The following is a 23,473-nucleotide window of genomic DNA, read 5'->3' as shown; positions in this document are numbered from 1 at the left end:
CCATTTTAAATGCTTTCTAAATGGGATAGTTTTAATCTTTACAACAAGAGTTCTGTGAGGTGGATCCAAGGATGATCATACTCATGTTATACAGGATAACCCAAAACGATGAGGTCACCTGATTCAACCCCCATTAAGGACATCTCTGTAATTTGAACCCATACTCTGGACCACTGTCCATGCTGTCTGAAATGTGCCAGCAGCTGCTGTTTACCAGCCACCAACTCTCCTGTCCTCCTTCACATATCCCATCTACTTTTCAAAGGATAGCATCCTCTAACACTTTCAAGTTAAACCCATAAACGAGGAGCACTTGGGTGGCTTAGTGGTTGAGCATCTGCTTTTGGCTCAGGGTGTGATTCCAGGGTCCTGGGATCGAGTCTCTCTTCAGTCCCCACAGGGAGCCTGCTTCTCCCTCTGTCTGTGTCTCTCATGAATAAATAAATAAAATCTTTTTTTTTTAAATCTATCCTTGCTAGGTAAAAAACAAAACAAAACAAAACAAAACAACAACAACAAAAAAAAAAAACATAAAGGAGATGAGGGATTTTAGTAGCTGCAAAAGATTTGCAGAAATTATTTCTCCTGCCCCTGGGAAATACGACTTGGAAGGAATTGTCCAGACAATGACCTCCTGCTTTCTTTTCTCTCTTCTCACAGTTGAAAGCCCTGTGGAGACAGGCAGGACCCAGGGTTTTAGATTGCAATTGCAGGTTTCCAAACCTTGTGCCTTGAGAATTGTGAGGTTCCACAGGTCCAGCAGCTCCTAGGCCTAGAGGATAGGACACCTTTCCAGTACATACACAGCTGCAAAGGGCTGACCATTCTTCTAGTTTTGTGATTGAAGTTTTAGACGTCCGTGATGTGGGCTTGAGAGCTTGTGGTTTTATTGAGCTCTCCTACACGTCATGGTTTACCAAGGTGGAATTGAAGAGCAAGATACAGCGCAGCTGAGTGTTGGATGCAGCAAAGGTATCCGTGTAAATGCTGCCTTGCTGTGGGATGCCATTTATGCTGTTGGGTCTGCCTTGCAAAGCAGCAAACCACAGCCTCACCAGCCTTGTCTTATGCAGCCCATGTCTCTTTTCCTTCTTTATTAGGTTCCAGTTGGCTTAGGTTCCCCTGTATGCAGCCTAAGCCGTGCCTGAAAATGCGGAAGACCTCTGCAATGAAGAGCTCTGGGGACCATATAAAGCAAACATGCTATGAAATACAGCTTAGTTTTCTTTAAAAAAAAAAAAAGATTTCATTTATTTATTCATGAGAGAGAGAGAGGCAGAGACATAGAGGGAGAAGCAGGCTCCCCGTGGGAAGCCCAGTGTGGGACTCCATCCCAGGACCCAGGATCACGACCTGAGCCAAAGGCAGACACTCATTTGAGCCACCCAGGCACCCAACAGCTTAGTTTTCTAATCTGAATTCCATCTCATGTAAAGCTAAAATTCAGTCTCTTTTCAATCTATGGTACTTTTTGTTATTACATTTATTTTATTTTTTGTAGGTTTAGGTTTTCATTTAAATTCCAGTTAGTTGACAGACAGTATAGTATTAGTTTCAGAAATGGATTTGAGTGATTCATCACTTACATACAACATGTAATTTAACATGAAATTTCATGACAGTAAGTGCCTTCCTTAATACCTATCACCTCTTTTCCAGCAACCCTCTATAGTTGAGTCTGCTTTATGGTTTGCCTCTCTCTTTTTCCCCCTATGTTCATTCGTCTTTCTCTGACTTACTTCAGTTAGTATAATATACTCTAGCTCCATCTGTGTCATTGCAAATGGCAAGGTTTTATTCTTTTTATGCCTAATATTCCATTATATATATATATACATATATTCCATTTTATTTATTTTATTTCTTCCATACACACACACACACACACACACACACACACACACACACACACACACACACACACACTACATTTTTTTTATCTATTCATCAGTCAGTGGACATTTGGGCTTTTTCCATAATTTGGCTATTATTGATAATGGTCCTATAAACATTGTGATGTATGTATCCCTTTGAATCAGAAGTTTTATATCCTTTGGATAAATACCTAGTAGTGCAATTAATAGATCATAGGGTGTTCTATTTTTAACTTTTTGAAGAACCTCCAAACTGTTTTCTGGAATGGCTACACCAGTTTGCACACCCACCAACAGCATAAGAGGGTTCCCCTTCTCTGCATCCTCACCAACATCTGTTGTTTCTTGTGTCAATTTTAGCCATTCTGAAAGGTATGAGGTGATATCTCACTGTGGTTTTGATTATTTGTATTTCCCTGATGATGAGTGATGTTGAGCATCATTTCATGTGTCCATCAGCCATCTGAATGTCTCCTTTGGAAAAATGCCTATTCACATCTTCTGCCCATTTCTTAACTGGATTATTTGGGGTTTTTTTGGGTGTTGAATTTGGTAAGTTCTTTATAAATTTTAGATACTAATCCTTTATCAGATATGTCATTTGCAAGTGTCTTCTCCCATTCTCCTTTAGTTTTTTTTAAGATTTATTTATTTATTGATTGATTGATTATTTCCTTTGCTGTGCAGAAGCTTTTTATCTTGATGAAGTCCCAGTAGTTCATTTTTATTTTTATTTACTTGCTTCATGATATATATTTAGTAAGAAGTTGCTACAGCTGATATCAAAGAGATTACTGCCTGTGTTCTCCTCTAGGATTTTGATGGTTTTCTGTCTCACATTTAGGTCTTTTATATATTTTGAATTTATTTTTGTGTATGGTGTAAGACAGTTTCATTCTTTTGCATTTTGATGTCCAGTTTTCTCAGTACCATTTGTTGAAGAGATATTATTTTTCCCATTGGATATTCTCTCCTGCTTTGTCGAAGATTAGTTGACCGTACAGTTGTGGGTCCATTTCTGGATTTTCTATTCTGTTCCATTGGTCTGTTTGTCTGTTTTTGTACAGGACCATACTATCTTGATCATTATAGCTTTGTAATATAACTTGAAGTCTAGAATTGTGATGCCTTTAGCTTTGCTTTCATTTTTCAAGATTGCTTTGGCTATTTGGGATCCTTTATGGTTTCATACACATTTTAGATAGTTCTAGCTCTGTGAAAATGCTGTTAGCATTTTGATAGGGACTGCATTAAGTGTGTAGATTGCTTTGGGTAGTATAGACCTTTTTACAATATTTGCTTTTCCAATCCATAAGCATGGGATGTTTTTCCTGTACCTTGTGTCATCTTCAATTTCTTTCATAAATGTGCTAGCTTTCAGATTACAGCTCTTTTGCCTCTTTGGCTAGGTTTTTTCCTAGGTTATCATATGGTTTTTGGTGCAATTATAAATGGGATTGATTCATTGATTTCTCTTTCTGATACTTTATTATTGGTGAATAGTGGGATCCCTGGGTGGCGCAGCAGTTTGGCGCCAGCCTTTGGCCCAGGGCGCGATCCTGGAGACCCGGGATCGAATCCCACATCAGGCTCCCGGTGCATGGAGCCTGCTTCTCCCTCCGCCTGTGTCTCTGCCTCTCTCTCTCTCTCTCTCTCTCTCTGTGACTATCATAAATAAATAAAAAATTTTAAAAAAAAAGAAGTATAAATATTATTGGTGAATAGAAATGCAACAGATTTCTGTACATTGATTTCGTATCTTGTGACTCTACTGAATTTGTGTGTCAGTTCTAGCAAGTATTTGGTGGTCTTCTGGGTTTTCTTCGAAGCGAGTATCTTCCTCTGCAAAAAAAGTGAAAGTTTGTCTTCTTCCTTGCAGAATTGGATGCCTTTTTTTTTTCTTTTGTTGTCTGATTGCTGAGACTAGGACTTCTAGTACTGTGTTAAATAATGGTGGTGAGTGCAGACATCCCTGTGTTGTTCCTGATTGTAGAGAATGAGCTCTCAGTTTTTCCCCATTAAGGGTGATATTAGCTGTGAGTCTTCCACAGATGGCCTTTATGATGTTGAGGTACATTCCCTCTATCTCTAATTTGTTGAGGATTTTTTTCACAATTGGATGCTGTACTTTGTCAAATTCGTTTTCTGCATCCATTGAGAGGAACTATGAGTTCATATCCTTTCTTTTATTAATATGGTTTATCATGTTGATTGATTTACAAATATTGAACCACCCTTGCAACATAGGAATAAATCCCACTTAATTATGGTGAATAATTCTTTTAATGAGCTGGTTGAATTTGATTTGCTAGTATTTTGTTGAGAATTTTTTGCATCCATGTATATCAAGCCTATAATTCTCTTTTTTAGGGTTCTTTTGTTTGGTTTTGGAATCAAGGTAATGCTGACCTCATAGAATGAATTTGGAAGTTCTCCTTCCATTTCTATTTTTTGGAACAGTTTAAGAAGAAGAGGTATCAACTCTTATTTAAATGTTTGGTAGATTTCCCCTGGGAAGCCATCTGGCCCTGGACTTTTGTTTGTGGGGACAGTTTTGATTACTGATTCAGTTTCTTTGCTGGCTATTGGTCTGTTCAAGTTTTCTATTTCTTTCTGTTTCAGTTTTGATAGTTTATATGTTCCTAGGAATTTACCCATCTCTTCCATATTGCCCAGATCATTGTGAAACAATCTTCCAGATTGTTGGCATATAGTTTTTCATAATATTCTCTTATAATTATTTGTATTTCTGTGGTATTGGTTGTGATCTCTCCTCTGTCAGTCATGATTTTATTTATTTGAGCCATTTCTCTTTTCATTGGGATAAGTCTAGCTAGGGGCCTATCAATTTTATTAATTTTTTCAAAGAACCAGGTCCTGATTTAATTGTTCTGTTCTATTGGGGGTTTGTTTGGTTTTATATCATTTATTTCTACTCTAATCTTTATTATTTCACTTCTTCTGCTGACTGTAGGATTCATTTGCTGTTCTTGTTCTAGGTCCTTTAGGTGTAAGATTAGGTTGCATATTTGAGATTTTTCTTGCTTCTTGAGGTAGGCCTATATTGCTATCCGTTTCCCTCTTATGACCACTTTTGTTGCATCCCAAAAGTTTTGGGCCACTATGGTTTCATTTTCATTTGCTTCCATGTATTTTTAATTTCTCCTTTAATTTCCTGGTTGACCCAGTCATTCTTTAGTAGGATATTCTTTAACCTCCATGCATTTGTGGTCTTTCCAAATTTTTTTTTTCTTGTAGGTGCCTTCAGTTTTCATAGTATTCTGATCAGAAAAGATGCATGGTATTATATCAGTCTTTTTTGTACTTGTTAAGGCCTGATTTGTGACCCAGTATGTGATCTATTCTGGAGAATATTCCACATGCACTAAAAAAGAATCTGTATTCTACATTCTAGGACAAAATGTTCTGAATGTATCTGTTAAGTCCATTTGGTCCAGTGTGTCATTCAAAGCCATTCTTTCCTTGGTGAGTTTTTGCTTAAAAGATCTGTTCATTGCTATAAGTGGAGTGTTAAAGTCCCCTATTGTTATTTTATTATTATCAGTGAGTTTATGTTTGTTATTAACTGATTTATATAGTTGGGTACTCCCAAGTAGGGCATAAATACTTATAATGATTAGATCTTCTTGTTGGATAGACCCCTTTACTATGATATAGTGTCCTTCTTCATCTCTTGTTGCAGTATTTCAGCTTGCTTTTGATGCCCATTTGCATGATAAATGGTTCTCCAATCCCTCAAACTCAATCTGCAGGTATCTTTAGGTATAAAATGAGTCTCTTGTAGGCAGCATATAGAGGAGTCATTTTTTTATCCCTTCTGATACCCTGTATCTTTTGATTGAAGCATTTAGTTCATTTATATTAAGAGTAATTATTAATAAATATTAATTTAGTACCATTTTATTACTTGTTTTGTCATTTTTTTTTAGAGATTTTCTCTGTTCCTTTCTAGTCTTTGTTGCTTGTGGTCTTTCTGTCCCACTCAAAGAGACCCCTTTAATATTTCTTGCAGGACTGATTTAATAGTCACAAACTTCTTTAGTTTTTATTTGTCTTAGAACCTCTGTATCTCTTCTTCTATTCTGAGTGATAGCCTTGCTGGATAGAGTATTCTTGGCTGCATACTTTTTCCATTAATCACATTGAATATCTCATACCACTCTTATCTGGTCTGCCAAGTTTCTAGGGAAAAATCTGCTGCTAATCTTATTTGTCTTCCTTTGTAAGTTAGGGACTTTCCTCTTTCTGCTTTTAGATTTTTTCCTTATCTCTATATTTCACAAATTTATCTACGCTGTCTTGTTGGCCGGCTTTTATTGATTTTGATGGGAATTCTCTGTGCCTCCAGGATTTGGATGTCTGTTTCCTTCCCAGGCTAGGGGAATTTTCAGCCATAATTTCCTCAAATAAACTCTCTTTTCCCTCTCTTCTTCTGGAACTCTTATATATTATATGAATGTTGTTATGCTTTATGGAGTCACTGTATTTCCTAAGTCTACATTTGTGATCCAGTATTTTTCTTTCCCTCTTATTTTAAGCATGTTTTTTATAATTTTATCTTCTATAACACATGTTCCTCTGCTTCTTCCATCCGTGTGGTCATTACATCTAGTCAGTTTCAAATCTCAGTTACTGCATTTTTCATTTTAGCCTGACTAATTTTTAGGTCTTTTATCTCTGTGATAAGGATCATCCTGGTATCTTCTATGGTTTTCTCAAGCCCAGCTAGTATCCTTATTATTGTTACTTTAAATTCTGAATCAAGCATATTACTTATATCTGTTTTGATTAGATTCCTGGATGTGACCTTTTCTTGTTGTTTCTTTTGAGATTGATTACTCCATCTTGGCATTTTGCCTACATTTCTGGGTTTTTTGTTGTTTTTTTGTTTTTGTTTTTGTTTTTGTTTTTCTGTGTGCTGGGAAAGCCTGTTTGTTTCCTGCTCCTGAGAGTAATTGTTTTATGAAGAAAAGGACATATACTTCCCGGGGCATGATGCTTCAGAAAGTATTTCTGGTGTATGCCATGTGCACTCTGCTGTTGTGTTTTAGCTACTCTTTCCCTCAGGTCAGTCCTTTGCAATTTCTCCTTGCCTGCAGTGGGGAGTGTTTGGACATTGGTCAAGTGTGGCAGGTTTTAACTAGATGTGCTCTAGTCTGCTTGTTAAAAGAGATCTGATGCTCTTCCCACTAGAGCTGAAGCTTTGCAGCACTCTATGGCCAAAGACATGGTGTGAGTGGGGGATTTGTACTGGTCTTCTGGGGAAGGGCCCCATTGCTCTCATTCTCAGACACACTTACCTAAGGAAAGCAACACTAGCAGAGCTCAGGGGGGTGGGGATTGTTGTAAGTGGTTTAGGCCACCACTGTTGGCACAGTGCTGCTTACTGAAGTTAGTTGATGCTAAGGGATGGGGAAGGAAAATGGCACCAGCCACCTCTCTAGTCCCTAGGGAGAGGAGAGTTCACACCTGCTGCTGTTCTGGAAGCCCTCCCAGAAGAGTGAACAATCTCCCCTCATGTGAACAGGGAACCCTTAGATTGCTACCTTCACCCTATCTGTGTCTGAGCCATGTCCCTACCCAGCAGCACAGTATACCCATGTTCTATCCCAGGGAGGTTGGTTCAGTTTTAAAACTCCAAACTTTGGGGACCTGGTGTGGTGGGAACATATACTGGTTCTCTGGGGGAGGGTCTCCCCATACTGAGATGAATACCAGTTGTCCTAGAAGGGTAGTCACACCAAAGTGCAGGGCCATGGAGTTTGGAGTAAAGCACAGCAAAGAGCCAGTGTCCATACTAGCCGCCCTCAGTATCTGTGCCTGTCCTGAGGGTACCCCTCAGTGGGCATCATGGAAATGGTGCCCACTGGCTCTTTTGTCCCAGGAGAGGCAGTGCCACCTCTCCCAGATGTGCTCCAAGAAAGGGGACTCTCTCTCCCAGTGCATCCCCAGGAATCCTCAGATTGTGTCACCTGTCCCTGACTCTCTGCCCTCCTCCACAGAAGCACTGCAGCACCCTCAGGGATCATACTCATGCACCTCTAAATCTCGTTTTTAAGCCCTGCTGGTTGCAAATACTTAAGAAAGTCAGCCCCTGGGGGATATCTGGGTGGCTCAGCAGTTTAGCACCTGCCTTCGGCCCAGGGCGTGATCCTGGAGACCCAGGATGGAATCCCACGTCAAGCTCCCTTCACGGAGCCTGCTTTTCCCTCTGCCTATGTCTCTGCCTGTCTCTCATTCTCTCTGTCTCATGAATAAATAAATAAATAAATAAATAAATAAATAAATAAATAAATAAATAAAATCTTTTAAAAAATCTTTCTTAAAAAAAAAAAAAAAAGAAAAGGAAAAGAAAGCCCCTCTCGTTTTTCCAGTCAATGGCTTTGGGGAAGTTTTTTCCTTGTGTAACCCCCAGTGCACTCCTCTCCCTATCTCTGCCTCTGTCTCTGCCTCTGTGACCAGGGCTCCCTCCCCTCCACTGTCCCCATGATCTATTTCTCCCCTAAACCAGGTCTCCACACCTCCTACCTTCCATGATATGGCCTCTTCTCTCCATCTCATTGTGCAATCTGTTCTGTCGGTCCTCAGATTGATTTCTTGGGTATTCAGAATGATTAGATATTTATCTAGCTGTGCTTGAGGTATGAGGCAAGCCTGCTGCCCTCCTGCTATTCCATCATTTTAGTTCCTCCATCTCTTTTCAACCTATGGCACTTTTTGCCCTTGCTGAATGATTGGGAATTCTGAAAACAATCCACTGAATGTTAAAGAACAATTATGTTAACAATATTCTTACTTATATCAACTGGAAATTATTCAGCCTCATATAACATGCTAACTAAACAAAGATGTGTTGTTATAATTAGAGATAATATGCAAACTCCTAGATTACAAAAGAAAGAAATAGTGCATAAAAAAGAAATGAGGACACTGGGTGGTGGGGGAAAATTAGCATCTCAAAGGAGGGGCAAGTTAAAAAAATGAGCATTTGTAGCATATAAGGCAGTGGATTCAGGTATATTTTACTTTGTTTAAATTCATTGATACTAATTACTTTTTAAAACATCCTTATAGATTGATTTATTTTTCACTTGAATCAGATTTAAATTCTTATTTCTGACTGATATAATTAAGAGCTATTAATTTATGAAAACTATTACTTTTCTTTATCAGTCTCAAGCCTGATTAGAAGAATCATGTGGGTCTTTTATTAAAAGTACAGATTTCTGGGCTCATCCCCAGAGATACTACCTAAGGGGTAGAGTACAGTACTCTGTCTTTTTCCCTTAATATTTATTTTGAAAAACTTTTCAATCTGTCGCTGGAATAATGGCAAATTACTGGGTATATGAATGGATGGATAGATAGAAATAGGCCCTAATAAGCTGTTGTAATAAATTTCATTATAAATTCCTAGCAGTTTGAAATTCCCAGACTTAATCTAGAGAGTAACAACAAACGTTTAGTTAGAAAACATTACTCTGAACATGTAGTTGCCAAATAGTTCTTGTTCCATGTGAAGTAATGTCATATATTTGAAAGTGTGTGTTTAAACATATACATATAATTTAAAGAGTAAAACTCCATCTTCCCTGTCCTTAAGCATTAGAATTTTAGCAGGAGGGATGCCTGGGTGGCTTTTTGAGGGTCAGCCTTTAACTCAGGCTGTGATCTCAGAGTCTGGGGATCAAGTCTTGCATTGGGCTCCCTGCAAGGAGCCTGCTTCTTTCTCCCTCTGCCTATGTCTCTGCCTCTCTCTCTGTGTCTCTCATGAATAAATAAATAAAGTCTTAAAAAGAGAGAGAGAGAGAGAAGAATTTTAGCAGGAAATTAGTCCCTTTTTCCTCATCATTCCCCCACAGGTAATCATTGACTGGATATTGTGTTATTAATTCCCTAGTTTTCCTTTTGAGTTTTACTTTCATGTATGTATATATATATGAAAAAAATATTTAGTTTTCCTGCCTTTGTTTTTTTAAAGATTTTATTATCCATTAGTGGTAGACTAAATAAATTGTGGTTTAATCATACAACAGTACACTGCAGCTGAAACAAATCAGAAGAACCACAACGATCATCACAGATGAATCTAAAAATTCAATATTGGGCAAAAAATATAAGTCACTTGGGGCACCTGGGCAGCCTAGTGGGTGAAGCATCTGACTCTTGGTTTCGGCTTAGGTCGTGATCTCATGAGTTGTGAGGTTAAGCACCACCTTGGGCTCCTCACTCAGCAGGGAGTCTGCTTAAAGTTTTTCTCCCTCAGTCTCTACCCCTACTTGTGTTTTCTCTCTCTCTCTCTCTCTCTCTCTAAGATAAATAAATAAATCTCAAAAAAGTCACTGAAAAGTATAGTATGATTTTATTTTTATGTTCAAAGGCAAGAAAACAGGGCACTTGGCTCAGTGGCTGAGCATCTGGCTTCAGCTCCGGTCACAGCTGAGGTCCTGGGATCGAGTCCCACATCAGACTCCCCACAGGGAGCCTGATTCTCCCTCTGCCTGTGTAGATGTTTGTGGCAACCCTGTGTTGAGCAAGTCTATTTGCGTCATTTTTCCAACAGTATTTGTTCACTTTATGTCTCTGTGCCACATTTTGGTAATTCTCATAATATTTCTTTTTTTTTTCATAATTATTATATTTGAATTGCTGCAATCTCATGGTAAGATTTTAACAGATTAGGAGTTACTTCTTATGAAAGAGCAAAGAAACTGGTTCCTTAAGATGGAATCTACTTTTGATGAAGATGCTATGAAGACTGCTGAAATGACAAAGGATTAAAATATTACATAGGGTGCCTGGCTGCCTCAGTTGGTAGAGCATTCAGCTCTTAATCTCATGGTCATGAGTTCAAGCCCCATGTTGGGTATAGAGATTACTTAAAAATAAATAAATAAATAAATAAATAAATAAATAAACAAACAAACTTTAAAAAATAAAATATAACTTAGTTGGTAAAGCAGTGGCAGGATTTGAGAGGATTGACGCTAATTTTGAAAGAAATTCTACTGTGGGTAAAATGCTATCACGCGGAATCATATGGTATAGAGAAATCATGTGTCAAAGGAAGAATCAATCGTTGGGTCAAACTTCATTATCTTAAGAAATTGCCACAGCCTCCTCAACCTTTAGCAACAGCCACCCTAATCAGTCAGCAGCCAACAGCAGCAAGTAAGGACCCTCCACCCGCAAAAATATTATGTTGGTCTTAATTTGTGAAGATGACTACAACATGGAGAGGTTAATGCCTTTGAAAGGAAAGTAATGGTATGGCTCCCTTAGAAGTGAGAGGCATGGCACACAACGCAGGGCCACAGGAGGACAATACCACATTTTGATAAGAAAGAAACAAAAGCTACAAGAGCCCTTAGGTCATGGCTTTTATTGGGGCTCACAGGGGCCATGGTGAAGGGGTGAAGGCAAGCCAGGGCACAGCAAACAACTGAGGACTGGCTGGTTTGAATAATTTTGGCATGCTCTAAGCCATGGGAATACTTCCTAATTAACTGGTACCTGGCCCGGGGACGATTAAGGCAAAGAAATATTTCCTTGTATAGGGTGTATAGGCCAGATAAAGGAAGAGGTAGGGCTCCAGAGCAATTAGTTTGCATATCAAAGACCTGCTTCTGTCAGAGCCCTTCCCTGTTTTTCTAAGAATTGACTAGCCCTGAGATGGGTTAGGTCTTTCCCCAGCCAGAAAAGTTTGTTTTTAAGATACAACGACATCTTTCATAATAAAAAATTAATAAATACACACAAACACAAACAATGTATTTTCTGTCAATTATTTATCTTCTTTTCACCTCTTCTTGAACAAAACATGCCTATTTTGAACTTTTGATCCCTACCTCCCCAGTCGCCACCATTTCCCCACCATCTTCCCCTCTACTTCAGTTAATGGCATTGTCATCAACGCCAGTACCCTGGCCTGAAAAGTGACACTCATCCTTGACTCGTCTCTTTTCCTTTGTCCATCAGCAGCTCCTGTAGGTTCTGTTCCTGACCACACGTCACCCTCCACAGGGTTACCTCCCCGGTCTAAGCCAGCATCAGTCCCACCTGGATTACTGCTGCTATGCCATCCTCACTGCCTACTGCCACTCTTGCCCCCTCGGGAGAAAGTATAAACCAGCTCTCATCACTCCACTGATTAAAGTCCTCCAAAGACTGCCCAACTGCAATTACGACAAATCCCAAACATTTTGCCTCGGTCTTCAGGTATGATCAGACTTCTCTCTATCTCTTCCCTCCATTCTCTTCAGTCCTTGTGTCCCAGACATACCTGACCTCTTTCTCACCCTTGAGCACCCCAAGCCCAGCGCCATCTCAAGGCCTTTGCATGTATTTCCTGTTTTCCTAGAACCCCCTTCCTACCTTTGTAGTGTAATGCCTCCTTTCCTAGTTCAAACAGCTCAAAGGTTCCCTCCTGGGAGAGGCTTTCCCAGAACCTCTTCGAATTCCCATCCCTGTTTTTCCTAAACTTTTGACTTTGTTTTCTTTATAACTATACTATCTAGATTTAGTCTTAAATATTTGTTAATGTGTTTTTAATCTCATGATGCTAAAATATAATCTCCATCATGATGGGCACCAGAAAATACCGTATTTTTAACAGTGCAAAAGCCCCTACGAAAGAGGAGCTCAGTAAATATTTGTTGAACTAATAACAGTATGAATGAAATATAAGTAGAGACCAAAAATAATTAAAATTGTTACAGGTATCACTAAGTAATAATAATATAAATAACATATATATAAATTTGTATAAATATATTAGAGCATGAAAACATTTTATTTTTTAGTATTCATTAGAATTCCTCAAAACTGTCAGCAGGTCTTTTGTGAACAAATTTTATTATGCTTCATTTTAAGTGTGAATTATATGACTATTTTCTTTAATAATCATTTGAGTTTACTTCAGTTGGAAATTGTTTTTATCGTTGTTTAGCATTTGGATAATATAAATATATCCATTCATTTATAATGTAAGCGTTCCTGCCTTCCTATATTTGTCATGTAGAGGACTAAAGGAGACATATTGGTTGCATCTAAAGAAAGATAATTAAAATACATGAGAAAAATGAAGTATAGAAAAGTAAGGGTAGGAAAGTAACAAAAGAGGTGATAGTGATAAAAAGCTTTCCTTGATAGAGAAGGTCTGAAAAGTGGGCCCTGAGTTTTCCTGCAACTGATACAAGAAGAGAAATACCACATTTATGGAACTTATGTTTTCTTTGAGATAAAAGTCAACCAGTTCTATCAGGAACACTGAACTGTTCCTCATACTGAGGTCAGGGAAAATGTCTCCAGTCTCAGTGAAAGGGCAGGTATAACATGAAATGTGACCTCAACACCTTCCTTTCGGTAATCCAGTGACTTAAGTTGTTTTAGGAAGAATAAGTCAAAATAGGAGTCACTAGGTAAGTGAACTAAATCACCTCTAAGTGAGTTGTGTGTGGCACACTGTTTTTAAACCATTAAGCATTTATTTATGATGTTTTGTTTCTTAAGATTTTATTTATTTTATTCATGACAGACACACAGAGAGAGGCAGAGACATAGACAGAGGGAGAAGCAGACTCCCTACGGGGACCCCGATTGCAGGACTTGATCCCAGGACCCCAGGATCATGACCTGAGCCAAAGGCAGATGCTCAACCACTGAGCCACCCAAGTGCCCTATATTGTTTTGTTTTGAGTTTACTTTGACACAGCCACTTTTCAAAAAGTGTATGGAGAGGAAAAATCAGATTCATCCCATATATGCCAGTTTCTCCATACTAGATAATAGGACAAAGAATTTCTACTATCTTGAAAGAAATTTATCTCTATAAATAAGAGTCAGTATCAGATGAGCTGAACCATTAGCCTGAGAGTTCATTGCTTTAATTACAAGCAGAGTATAATTGCTGGGCTTTTGTTTTTTACTCTATGTTCAGCTTTACAGTTTACCATGTATATGAAGCAATGCCTAATATATCATATGTATGTATTATGTGTGTCATAAGAAATACAGTAGTGTATTTCATAATGATTACATACACGGATGTTGCAGCAAATAAGAAAAAAATTAGTATCTTCAGTAATAAATCATTCCATTTCTCAGTTGTGAACCTCTCTTTATTCTAATGCTTGTCCCCACAAGCGCCAATCAACCTATGGATGAAATTGAAAATAAACAAAGTCCTTAGACCCAATGCTTGATGTTCCTCTTGACTACAGCTGCCATTTAAAAGTTCACTAGAAAAAAATAATAATAAAAATTTTTTAAAAATAAAAAAAAAATAAAAGTTCACTAGATCCAAAACTGATGACCCTACCAGAATATAATTCCCATTTTATAGCTGGTAAACTACATCATCAGAAAGAATCTTTTCACCTCTACATCCAATGACACTAAGAGTTAAGCTGCTCGTTAAATTAACTAATTATTGTTTCAATAAGTAAATATTGAGTGCCTACTGGATGCCAAATAGTTTACTGAGTCAAGTAGAAGATTATTTCCCTCAAAGAATTTACAGTCTCCTGGAGTAGGAAGTTAAATGAATATATAAAGAGAATGCTGTAAGGACACAGAAGGCAGAGTAACTGACTGTAGGATTAAAGGGAAAGGCCAACTGAGGAAGACAAGTTTTGTTGGCATGATAAGGATTTCCTCAATCAGAGGATGGGTAGGGAAGGGAAAATATCTGGAAGAAGACATGTCCTATAACACCAGGTCATGAACATCTGGTGGTTGGATTGGTGGAAGGACTGGATTTGATGAAGGCCTGCTTGGGTCAAAAGGCAGAAGTGCAGAGCAACGGAGGTAACAGGTCTTGTACTTATTAGGGAGTTTGCATCTTATTTTGGATCCTCTGAGACCCTATAAATGCTTTTTGGCAGGATGTCAACACTTCAAAGCAGATACTTGAATTTGTCTTTCCTCACTTTCTTCTTAGCTTCTGGCACAGAGTCTGTTACATAAAGGGTGCTTAGTAAATGTCCAGTGAGTAACTTGTTGGATGTCTAATAAGATACTCTCAGTCGGTTAAGTGTCTGCCTTGGGCTCAGGTCATGACTTCAGAGTCCTGGGATCAAGCCCTGGGCTCCCTGCTCAACAGGGAGTCTGCTTCTCCCTCTGCCTCTCGCCCCTGCTCATGCTTGAGCTTGTTCTCTGTCTTTCTCTCCCTCTCAAATAAGTAAAAAAAAAAATCTTTTAAAAAAATAGCTCTTGGGCCAGTATGAAGGAATCACTGGAACAGAGAGAAAGCAAAAAGAGGGAAGCTAGTTACGAAGTTACTGCAGTAGTCCCATCTGGATGAGGCTGAGTAACAGTGAGTATAAAGAAGAGGCAAAAGCTCACAGTTTGGAAAAAAAATTACGAGATGATTCCAGAGATGTTATTTCATTCTAGAAATAAAATCCATGGAGTTCAGGTAGTTTTGTTTCTGAAAACAGTAGAGCTTCCTTTTCCTTTTTCCTCCATGTGTATGTTGTATGGATAGGATCCAGTATAACCCCTCAATACAGGCTCAAAGCCTACTAAATCCAGGGTCTAGACACTCTTGTATTATGGCCAAGTTCTATCTAGCCATTTCTCAGTATTTTACTTCATTCAGTGTCTTACCTCAGTGACTTTCAGGGGATTGGTCTATTTTTTTAATGGAGGTATAACTCACATACTAAAATTCACCATTTGAAAGTGTATAATTCAGTAGTTTTTAGTATATCCACATGATTGTATAACCAAATCACTACTATTTTTCTCTAGGATCACTTTGTTTTTTCAATTAAAAAAGTTATAATGCAGAGATGTGAAAATTCAAAGGGACCTTGGAAATTCTCCAGTCCTTATAAGCAATGTTACTAGATCACAATCTTGTGTACGCTTTGGAGCCACTTTAAACTTAATCCCCGATCTGAGATTCTTCAGAAAATCCTAATATGAAGTTTGGCTGCAAACCCATGCCATCACTACTATTTAACACCAGTGAGAATCTAGAACATTTTTATGACTTCCCAAATAAGTCATATCCATTGGCAGTCACTCCACATTTTGTTCTTCCCCTAGCTCCTGGCAACCACTAATCTATTTACATCTGTATAGTTTCACCTATTTTGGATATTTCATATAAGTGAAATCATAACACGTACACCCTTTTGGATCTTCTTTCACTCAGCGTGCTGTCAGGGTTTATCAATGTTGGAGCATGTGTTTCTACATTATTCCTTTTTATGGCTGAATCATATTTTTTATGTAAACACCTTGTTTATGCAGTTAACACCTCATAGACATTTGAATTCTTTCCACTTTTTAACTATTATGAATAGTGCTGCTATATACATTGACTTCTGATGGAAGATTATATTTTAAGTTTTAGAAAAAATTCTAACATATTAGTTCTTAAAGTATAGCTTAATACACTAAGTCCATCAAAATAATATGGGTATCTTCTGATAATAAAAAAAAAATGCAGATCCTGACCACCTATTGAATCAGAAACTCCAAGACACATCCTAAAAAAGAAAAATACCTATTTTGTGGAGTCTTCTCAATAGCTAAGTCTGAGAAACACTTTTAATATTGTGTTTTCCAAACTGCAGATCCATGAGTAGGCTGTAAAGCTAATTTAGTAACTCATAATCAATAAGTTTTGGAAAAAAAAATAATAAGAATATTCAAAATAAGAAAACACAAATACAATCAAGGCCTCAGCCAGTTTTACAGGTCAGGTCTCAGCTGGACTCCTCTGCTACCTTAGAGTCAGTTTTATTTAATTTCAGCTAAAATAGATCTGTAATGAAATCTGAAAAATAAATTGGCCTTATCTCATTTATTTATTTTTCAACCGCAGTACTTTTTTTAAAAACTTCATTTCTGGGATCAGGAGGAGAGGATCTTTTTTGCTCTAGGCTTTGCTTTTCTCTGCATTTTGATAAGGCCTTTCCTAGAAGTTCAGAGAAAGGCAACTGGGGTTTTCCCTCTCACATGATTTCAGGTAAACTTTCCAATGCTAGGAATAACTTAAGGGTTTATCAGACACCCCCTTGTAGTCAACCAGGACCCAGTTGCATATGTAAACAAAACAAAGAAAGTAAAATAAAACACACCAAATTTGGTGAGAAAAGTATTCAGATTTTATTTTTTGATTTTTGTTTTTTTTTAACACTATAGCTATATCTCAGCAGTATGGACAGTCTAATATCTATATGCTGTTAATTCTCCAAATTTTTAGCAATCCCTGTGAAATCCCTGTTTCTCCAGTGGATGGCGGAAAGGAAGTGAAGTGCTCCTTGTTACTGCTAGGCAGGAGTTTAGACTCCTTACCAGGCCTGTACTGATCCATCCTGGTTGAGAGAGGAGAGGGGAAGGAGGGAAATGGTATTACTGCTTCTTTTGAGAAACATTTGATGAAAGAGGCAAAATCTAAAGTCATACATTAGTGGTATGTATACCCATACTTCTTCATGACTTTGAGTGCTGCTCTTCTTAAATATTGGAATTCTTTAAAGAAATTTGGTTTCCTTGATGTGATCTTACTTACATGCACCAAGTGAAAATTAAACTGACCCCTGGTTGGAAGAGAGCAATGTGAGAACCAGATGATAAGGCCATAAAGAAGTGATTGGGTTAACAGCAATATAGCAATTGTTATATTGAATAACAATATTCCTATCACCATTTTGAAGGTAAGATGTGATTTCAAATCCCAGTGTTACCACTTGCTATCTATGTAAACTTAGCAATAGTGTAAAGAATATAAAAACAAAAACAAAAAAAAAGAATATAAAAACAGAAATTTGCATAATGCTAAATTTATTCTAGGCCCCATGCTAACCCTGCAGCAGCCTTATGAGATGGACATAAAGAGAATATCAAATTATTACATCTCCTCAACCTTAGTTTTTGCACTTGTGAAGTGAGCGTAACTATTTTCCTAAGGTTTAAGAGGATGAAATAAGTTAATAATCTGGAAAACCCTCTACTACATTTTTGGTATGTGGTGTGCCCTTCCCTTAGAAAATGGTACCTCTATTTCTAAGAAGCTGTCATGTGACCCATATAATTTCCATGTAAAATTTCATGCTAAGTTTCAACATATTGTGGTTTCAGTCAAGTTTCTTTTCATTTGTTTTTTTTTTCTAAGTGAGGTATCTTGTTTTTTTTTTCTTTTAATTTTTATTTATTTATGATAGTCACACACACAGAGAGAGAGAGAGACAGGCAGAGACACAGGCAGAGGGAAAAGCAGGCTCCATGCATTGGGAGCCTGACGTGGGATTCGATCCCGGGTCTCCAGCATCGCGCCCTGGGCCAAAGACAGGCGCCAAACCAATGTGCCACCCAGGGATCCCTTTTCATTTGTTTTTGAGTCCTCAGGACCTACTGTCCCTCCACTTGCATACTACCCAGGAGGCTTGGATATGGGACACTACTGTCTACATCAGCTTAGTACCTTCCCCTTGTACCATCCAACCAGTGACACTCATCCTATATAGTACCAGCCTGGCAGGTATCCAATGTTAAATCAGTCTGCTCCGACAGTGTGGATGCCAGAGCCAAACTACCCTCCTGGTACTCGACACAAATCCAAAAGGTTTTCTCATGAAATATGACCTTGGGGATCCAACAAAAAGAGACACAAGCTAGATACATTGGATCAAGGTGGGTCAGTGATGACAGAGGTCCAGTTTGTGAGACTTTAGGAGTGATGTACTGATTTCAGATATGCGAAGGGAGAGCAAAAGTATAGGAATACTTTTAGTGGGAAGAGAATGGTTTTCATAAAGGATTCAGACCGAGTTGTAAGATAATCAAGATGTCCTCTTGAAGGAAACTAGAAAAATAGGAATAGAAAAAAAAAAAACATAGATGCCAGTTGGAGTATCATTAACTTGGAAGTAAGAGTAAACATCAAGAAAGACAACATGAGGCACTGGGTAGCTCAGTCGATTAGGCTTAGGTCATGATCTCAGGGTCGTGAGAAGGAGCCCCAAATGGGGCTCCACACTCAGCGTGGAGTCTGCTTGCCCCTCTCCTTCTGCTCCTTCCCCTGCTCTCTCTTTCTCTCTCTCTCAAAAATAAATAAATTTTTTTCTAAAAAAGACAAAATGAACAGAACCCTTAGCAACAAACTCATCAGGTGCCTTGACCTCTTGCTTTCCCTCACCACCCATAATTTCATCAACTACTCTAGTTCTCATAAAAACCTATTACTAAGTAAGTATAAGGTGCCTACCAAGCACACATAGCTTCAGGCCAAGTCCATGAGGCCCCCTCCCAAAAAGTGGTAGTCCCCCTAATCCCTTCTGTATAAAAATTATGAAGCCACTCTGAAACCCAGGTCATAAAGTTAAGGGATAAGCATATTTGGTTATAAACTCAAAAATTTTACCTACTGAAACTGAGATATGACTAGTACTAGAAATTGTTCTGTAATCCTGGCTGTTTTTGTCTTGGAAACAGAAGTATTTAAGTTAATTATAAGCAAGGGACTCTAATTCAATATTTCTCTCCCCACATAATCAATAAAATATTCCTTGAAGTTGACAAGTTCCTCTTTGAAATTCAATATATTATTACTCTTGTGCATTGAAAACTATTGGCTGTGGAGAAATGCAGTAAAGTTGGATGAAGTAATTGGAATTTGTAGGAGCCAAAAACTTTAATAAACTGTACCTTTGTAGTAACATAACTGTAAAATACACTTGAAGTTATTGAAGTGCTAGAGCAAACCCCTTCATTATTTTAGAAGCTCATAAGATGCTTTTAGTTAATAAACTTTAGAAAATTATATTTATGCTTGAGCAATAATATTTTGTCCTTGTAAGTCTGGGGACTCCTAGACCATTTCCCTATCTTTTGAGATTGTACAGCTTTAAAATTGTTTTTTAAGGTAATAAAAAACAAATTTTGCTCAGCTTCTTCCATGATCCTGACAGAGGTTAAATGATAGATATGATGGGTTTACTTTTCCTTTTCAGAAATGGATGAATTAAGAAACAAGACCAGAAACAAAAAATAAAACCGAGTTTAGAGCTGGATAATGTTGTTTTTAATTCTGTCTTTATTTCCTACTAGTTCCACAACCTTGAACAAATTTCTTAACTAGTTGATGTTTCAATTTCTTCATCTACAAAATAGGACGAACTATCCCTGCCCTATTGGGCAGTTCTGAGAATTGTCAACGTATCATGTAATTCCTGGCAGATAAGAACCACTGAATGGATGAGATACTGTAATTATGCTGCTTAGTTGAAATGCCTTCTTGGAAGTGAGTGGAAGGCACATATCCAATAACTTTCTTCTATATTTTCTAGACTTTTTGAGATTTCATATGAAGGATGTCAGGACTCCCTAGAGCAATTCTGTCCTTTACACTACCCACCCCTGTCTGCACCTTCCCACATATAAAGAAAGGATAGCCCAGAAAGATGAAATGCCTGATGAGGGTGTTAAGCTCCTCTGAATGTTGGAACTAGAGAGCAGATGTTGTGAGTGACAGCTGGGTTCCTCTTCTACAAACTGTGGGACTCTAGAAAGGTTGTTTGCTGCAGGGAGAAGAAGCAGCTTTACAGAGAGGTCACCAGAATTTGAAATTCTAGAAATGCCACCGGCTTAAATTGTGCAATTCACTTAACTTCTTTGGGCCTCAGTGCTCTTGTACATAAAATAGGCACAACAAGGTTGCCTATGTGGTACATAGGGTTACTGGGATATTTAAAAGATGTATTAAGTGCCAGCACGCGCTAAATGTTAATTTATTTGCGATCTTCTCTGTGTTTTGTTTTCCTATAAAATGGAGATGATAATAGTACCTGTCACACAGGATTGCTTTGGAATTAAATAGTAAATAAATGTTAACTGTTCATTACAGTACCTGGCAGATACTACAGTGCTCAGAGAATGTTAATTGTTGTTCCCAGGTGTCTCTTCCATCTCTCATTGCTGTTTTTGTACTAATAGCCTGATATTCGAGATGAATCTTCACCTTTAATCCTTAATCCTTTTGGATTCATAGTCATGGGTTGAGTTTTCTTCTTAAATCCTGTAAATGCAGTCTTCCACAATTAAAGTAAGCCATGATGTAGTAAAACTAATCAAAATTACAAATGTACTCAATTTATGGAGCAGTTATCCCCTCATAGATTTTTTTTCTCATTTCTCATTTCTATATAAAGAAATATTTGTATTTCTCTGTGTGTCTATTCAGTTCTATGGATAGATTTTTTTTCTCATTTCTCTAATTTTATTTGTATTTCTCTGTGTGTCTATTCAGTTCTATGGATAGATTTTTTTTCTCATTTCTCTAATTTTATTTGTATTTCTCTGTGTGTGTATTCAGTTCTATGAGGTTTGATCACCTGGGTAGATTCCTGTGTCCACCACACAATGCAGATACCCAACAATTCCATCACCACAAAAATCTCCTTTACAACCACACCCATCATAGAATTAGAAAAGGAACTGGCTGTTTCATAGCAAGTGACAATCAATCCTCCCCTCTGTCCTGAAGAAAAATATTTCATCCCTCAAGGTTGCTCCCTGTAATGGTAATTCTGAGAAGTGGCCAAGGGTAAGAGTGGTCAGGGCCTTGCATAGTTGGCACACACAGCGGGTTTAGAAATGTGAGAGGTCCATGGAGGACTCTCTCAACAATTTCCTTAGTCATTAAAGGACTTAAGAGCACATCTAGTGGTGTTACGTGATACATATAAGTGTAGCTTCCTCCCCTCTATCACTTCTTCATTTGCAGCTGGAGGTACAGTGTCCATCTGGTGTCACCCTGGCTTTGTTGTAGAACACTGGAACATACGCAGAGCAGTTTACAGGTTCCAAAATGAGACGAAAGAAAACGTGATGGGCATGTGTGGGCTGTGTTCAACCTACGGCTGTGGTTCAGGTTCTGTCTTTAAGGTAACTTAATGTTAAAATAATGTTTTTCAAGTTTTTTCTACATGGACTAACCAATTGCAGAATGATCCTATTTCAGTGCACTTTTCCATGTAAGTGAAATGAGGTTTACAACATCACTTATAAACTAAATATAGCATCATCAGTATGATGAAATACTTGTAACACACTGTGCTAGATATTTAAGGAAGCTTAAAGATGTACAGAATAGTACTCTATCTTTGAGCAGTAAACCTAATAAATATTTAAATCAATATTTAAATATTATAAAGATAAATAAATATATATAAGTGAATATATAATTATAGTATAAAGCTCAACACAAATTATTGATATAAAATAAATGCAAATTTATCAGTTGGCACCTATGTATCACATGGTTCTCACTACCACATCATGAGACAAGTGTCAGTCTTATTTTTCAGAGACAAATCTGTAATTCTTTTGGAGTTAATAGTAAGGAGACAGGGTGCTGAGGAATTTCTTCCCTCTGATGTAATTGTAATGAAGGGAGTTGGAAAGAAAGGGAGAAAAAAAAAAAAAAAAAAAAAAAAAAAAAAAAAAAAAAAAAGGAAAGAAAGGGAGAGACCTGTGAGCTCCTGGAAGAGGGGAAGCAGAACAGATGGAAGTAGCTGACACAGCAGCTTGTAGAGCTGATGAGTCTGAAAGGCCCAGCAGAAGCCTGGTGAGGCAGCCTGCTGTCCTAACCCTGTTCTCCCAGTTTCTCAAGTAGGCTGGTGGTCAGTCTCCACTGGTGTGTGTGACAGGAGTGGGGGAAAGTGCTAGGGCTGAGATGACCATGATGCATCCATGCTCAAGGTAAAAGCTGTCTTCAGATTACTCAACCATGTGTGTGTGTTTGAGGATTTTTCCATGTAAAATTCTCTGGATAATGAGGAACCAAAATATGTGTATGTGAACGTAACTTTTTTAAGGCAGATGATTTACATTGGAAATCTATATAGAAGTATGGTTTTAAAAAGAAACAATAAAGAGCAAGTTCTAAACACATGTTCTATCATTAGAGAGCATAATGGTTGCCCATTAAATTTTCTTGCAGTTCTCAGTTCTGCTACTTCTCAACCAAGAAACCAGTCATGTGAAATCATATACTTCTGTTGCTTTTAGTTGCTAGGTTTACTTCAAGATTTAAGTCTAGGCCAGAAGGATATGCATCTGGGTAAATTTGGAGAAGAATCATCCTAACCATGGAAGAGGTGGGATAATGTGGTCAATGACCTCAACTGTGGTGATGCTAATGATGATGAAAGCAGCTGTTCTTTTCAGTGTTCCCTATCTTATAGACATGGCTCGAGTCCTACTTCTCCCATATTAACTCATTTAATTCTTATAAGCATCCTGTAAGATAGATGCTGTGATAATTCCCCTTTTAGAGATGAGAAAACTGCAGTTAGTTAGATATCTTGTCCAAAGTTACTCACACAGTCATTATTTGAAAGCAGCTGCAGAGGCTATGCCCTAAATCACTATGCCCTGTACTCCTTTCATATTGTGATATTTAGTTTATTTGTTAACATAGAAAAGAAACAGAGTGAAATGGTGGTGGGTTACTTCATGTGCCCTCAAGTTTAGGATCATGGCTGAGAAGCCCAGGAGGCCCTGAGGACATCTCGTCTGCAGGTGTGCTCTCCTGAGAGGCTTGCTTTTGCTTCTGCCAGTGT

At 37.9% G+C, this 23,473-nt stretch overlaps 1 protein-coding gene across 1 annotated transcript in view; it reads left to right on the top strand.

Moving 5' to 3' along the window:
• The first annotated feature begins 11,778 nt into the window (after positions 1-11,778).
• Positions 11,779-23,473, top strand: part of PLSCR4 (phospholipid scramblase 4) — a 111,925-nt gene continuing 100,230 nt past the window's right edge. The window contains exon 1 of the mRNA XM_041734182.1: positions 11,779-12,113. The gene's annotated coding sequence lies outside the window, so the exon portion shown is untranslated. The remainder of the gene's footprint in view (positions 12,114-23,473) is intronic.

Source organism: Vulpes lagopus, chromosome 19 (genome assembly GCF_018345385.1).
Source record: "Vulpes lagopus strain Blue_001 chromosome 19, ASM1834538v1, whole genome shotgun sequence".
NCBI lineage: Eukaryota > Metazoa > Chordata > Mammalia > Carnivora > Canidae > Vulpes > Vulpes lagopus.
The sequence above is the reverse complement of the archived record's forward strand: the minus strand, read 5'-3'. Positions and strand labels throughout refer to the sequence as shown.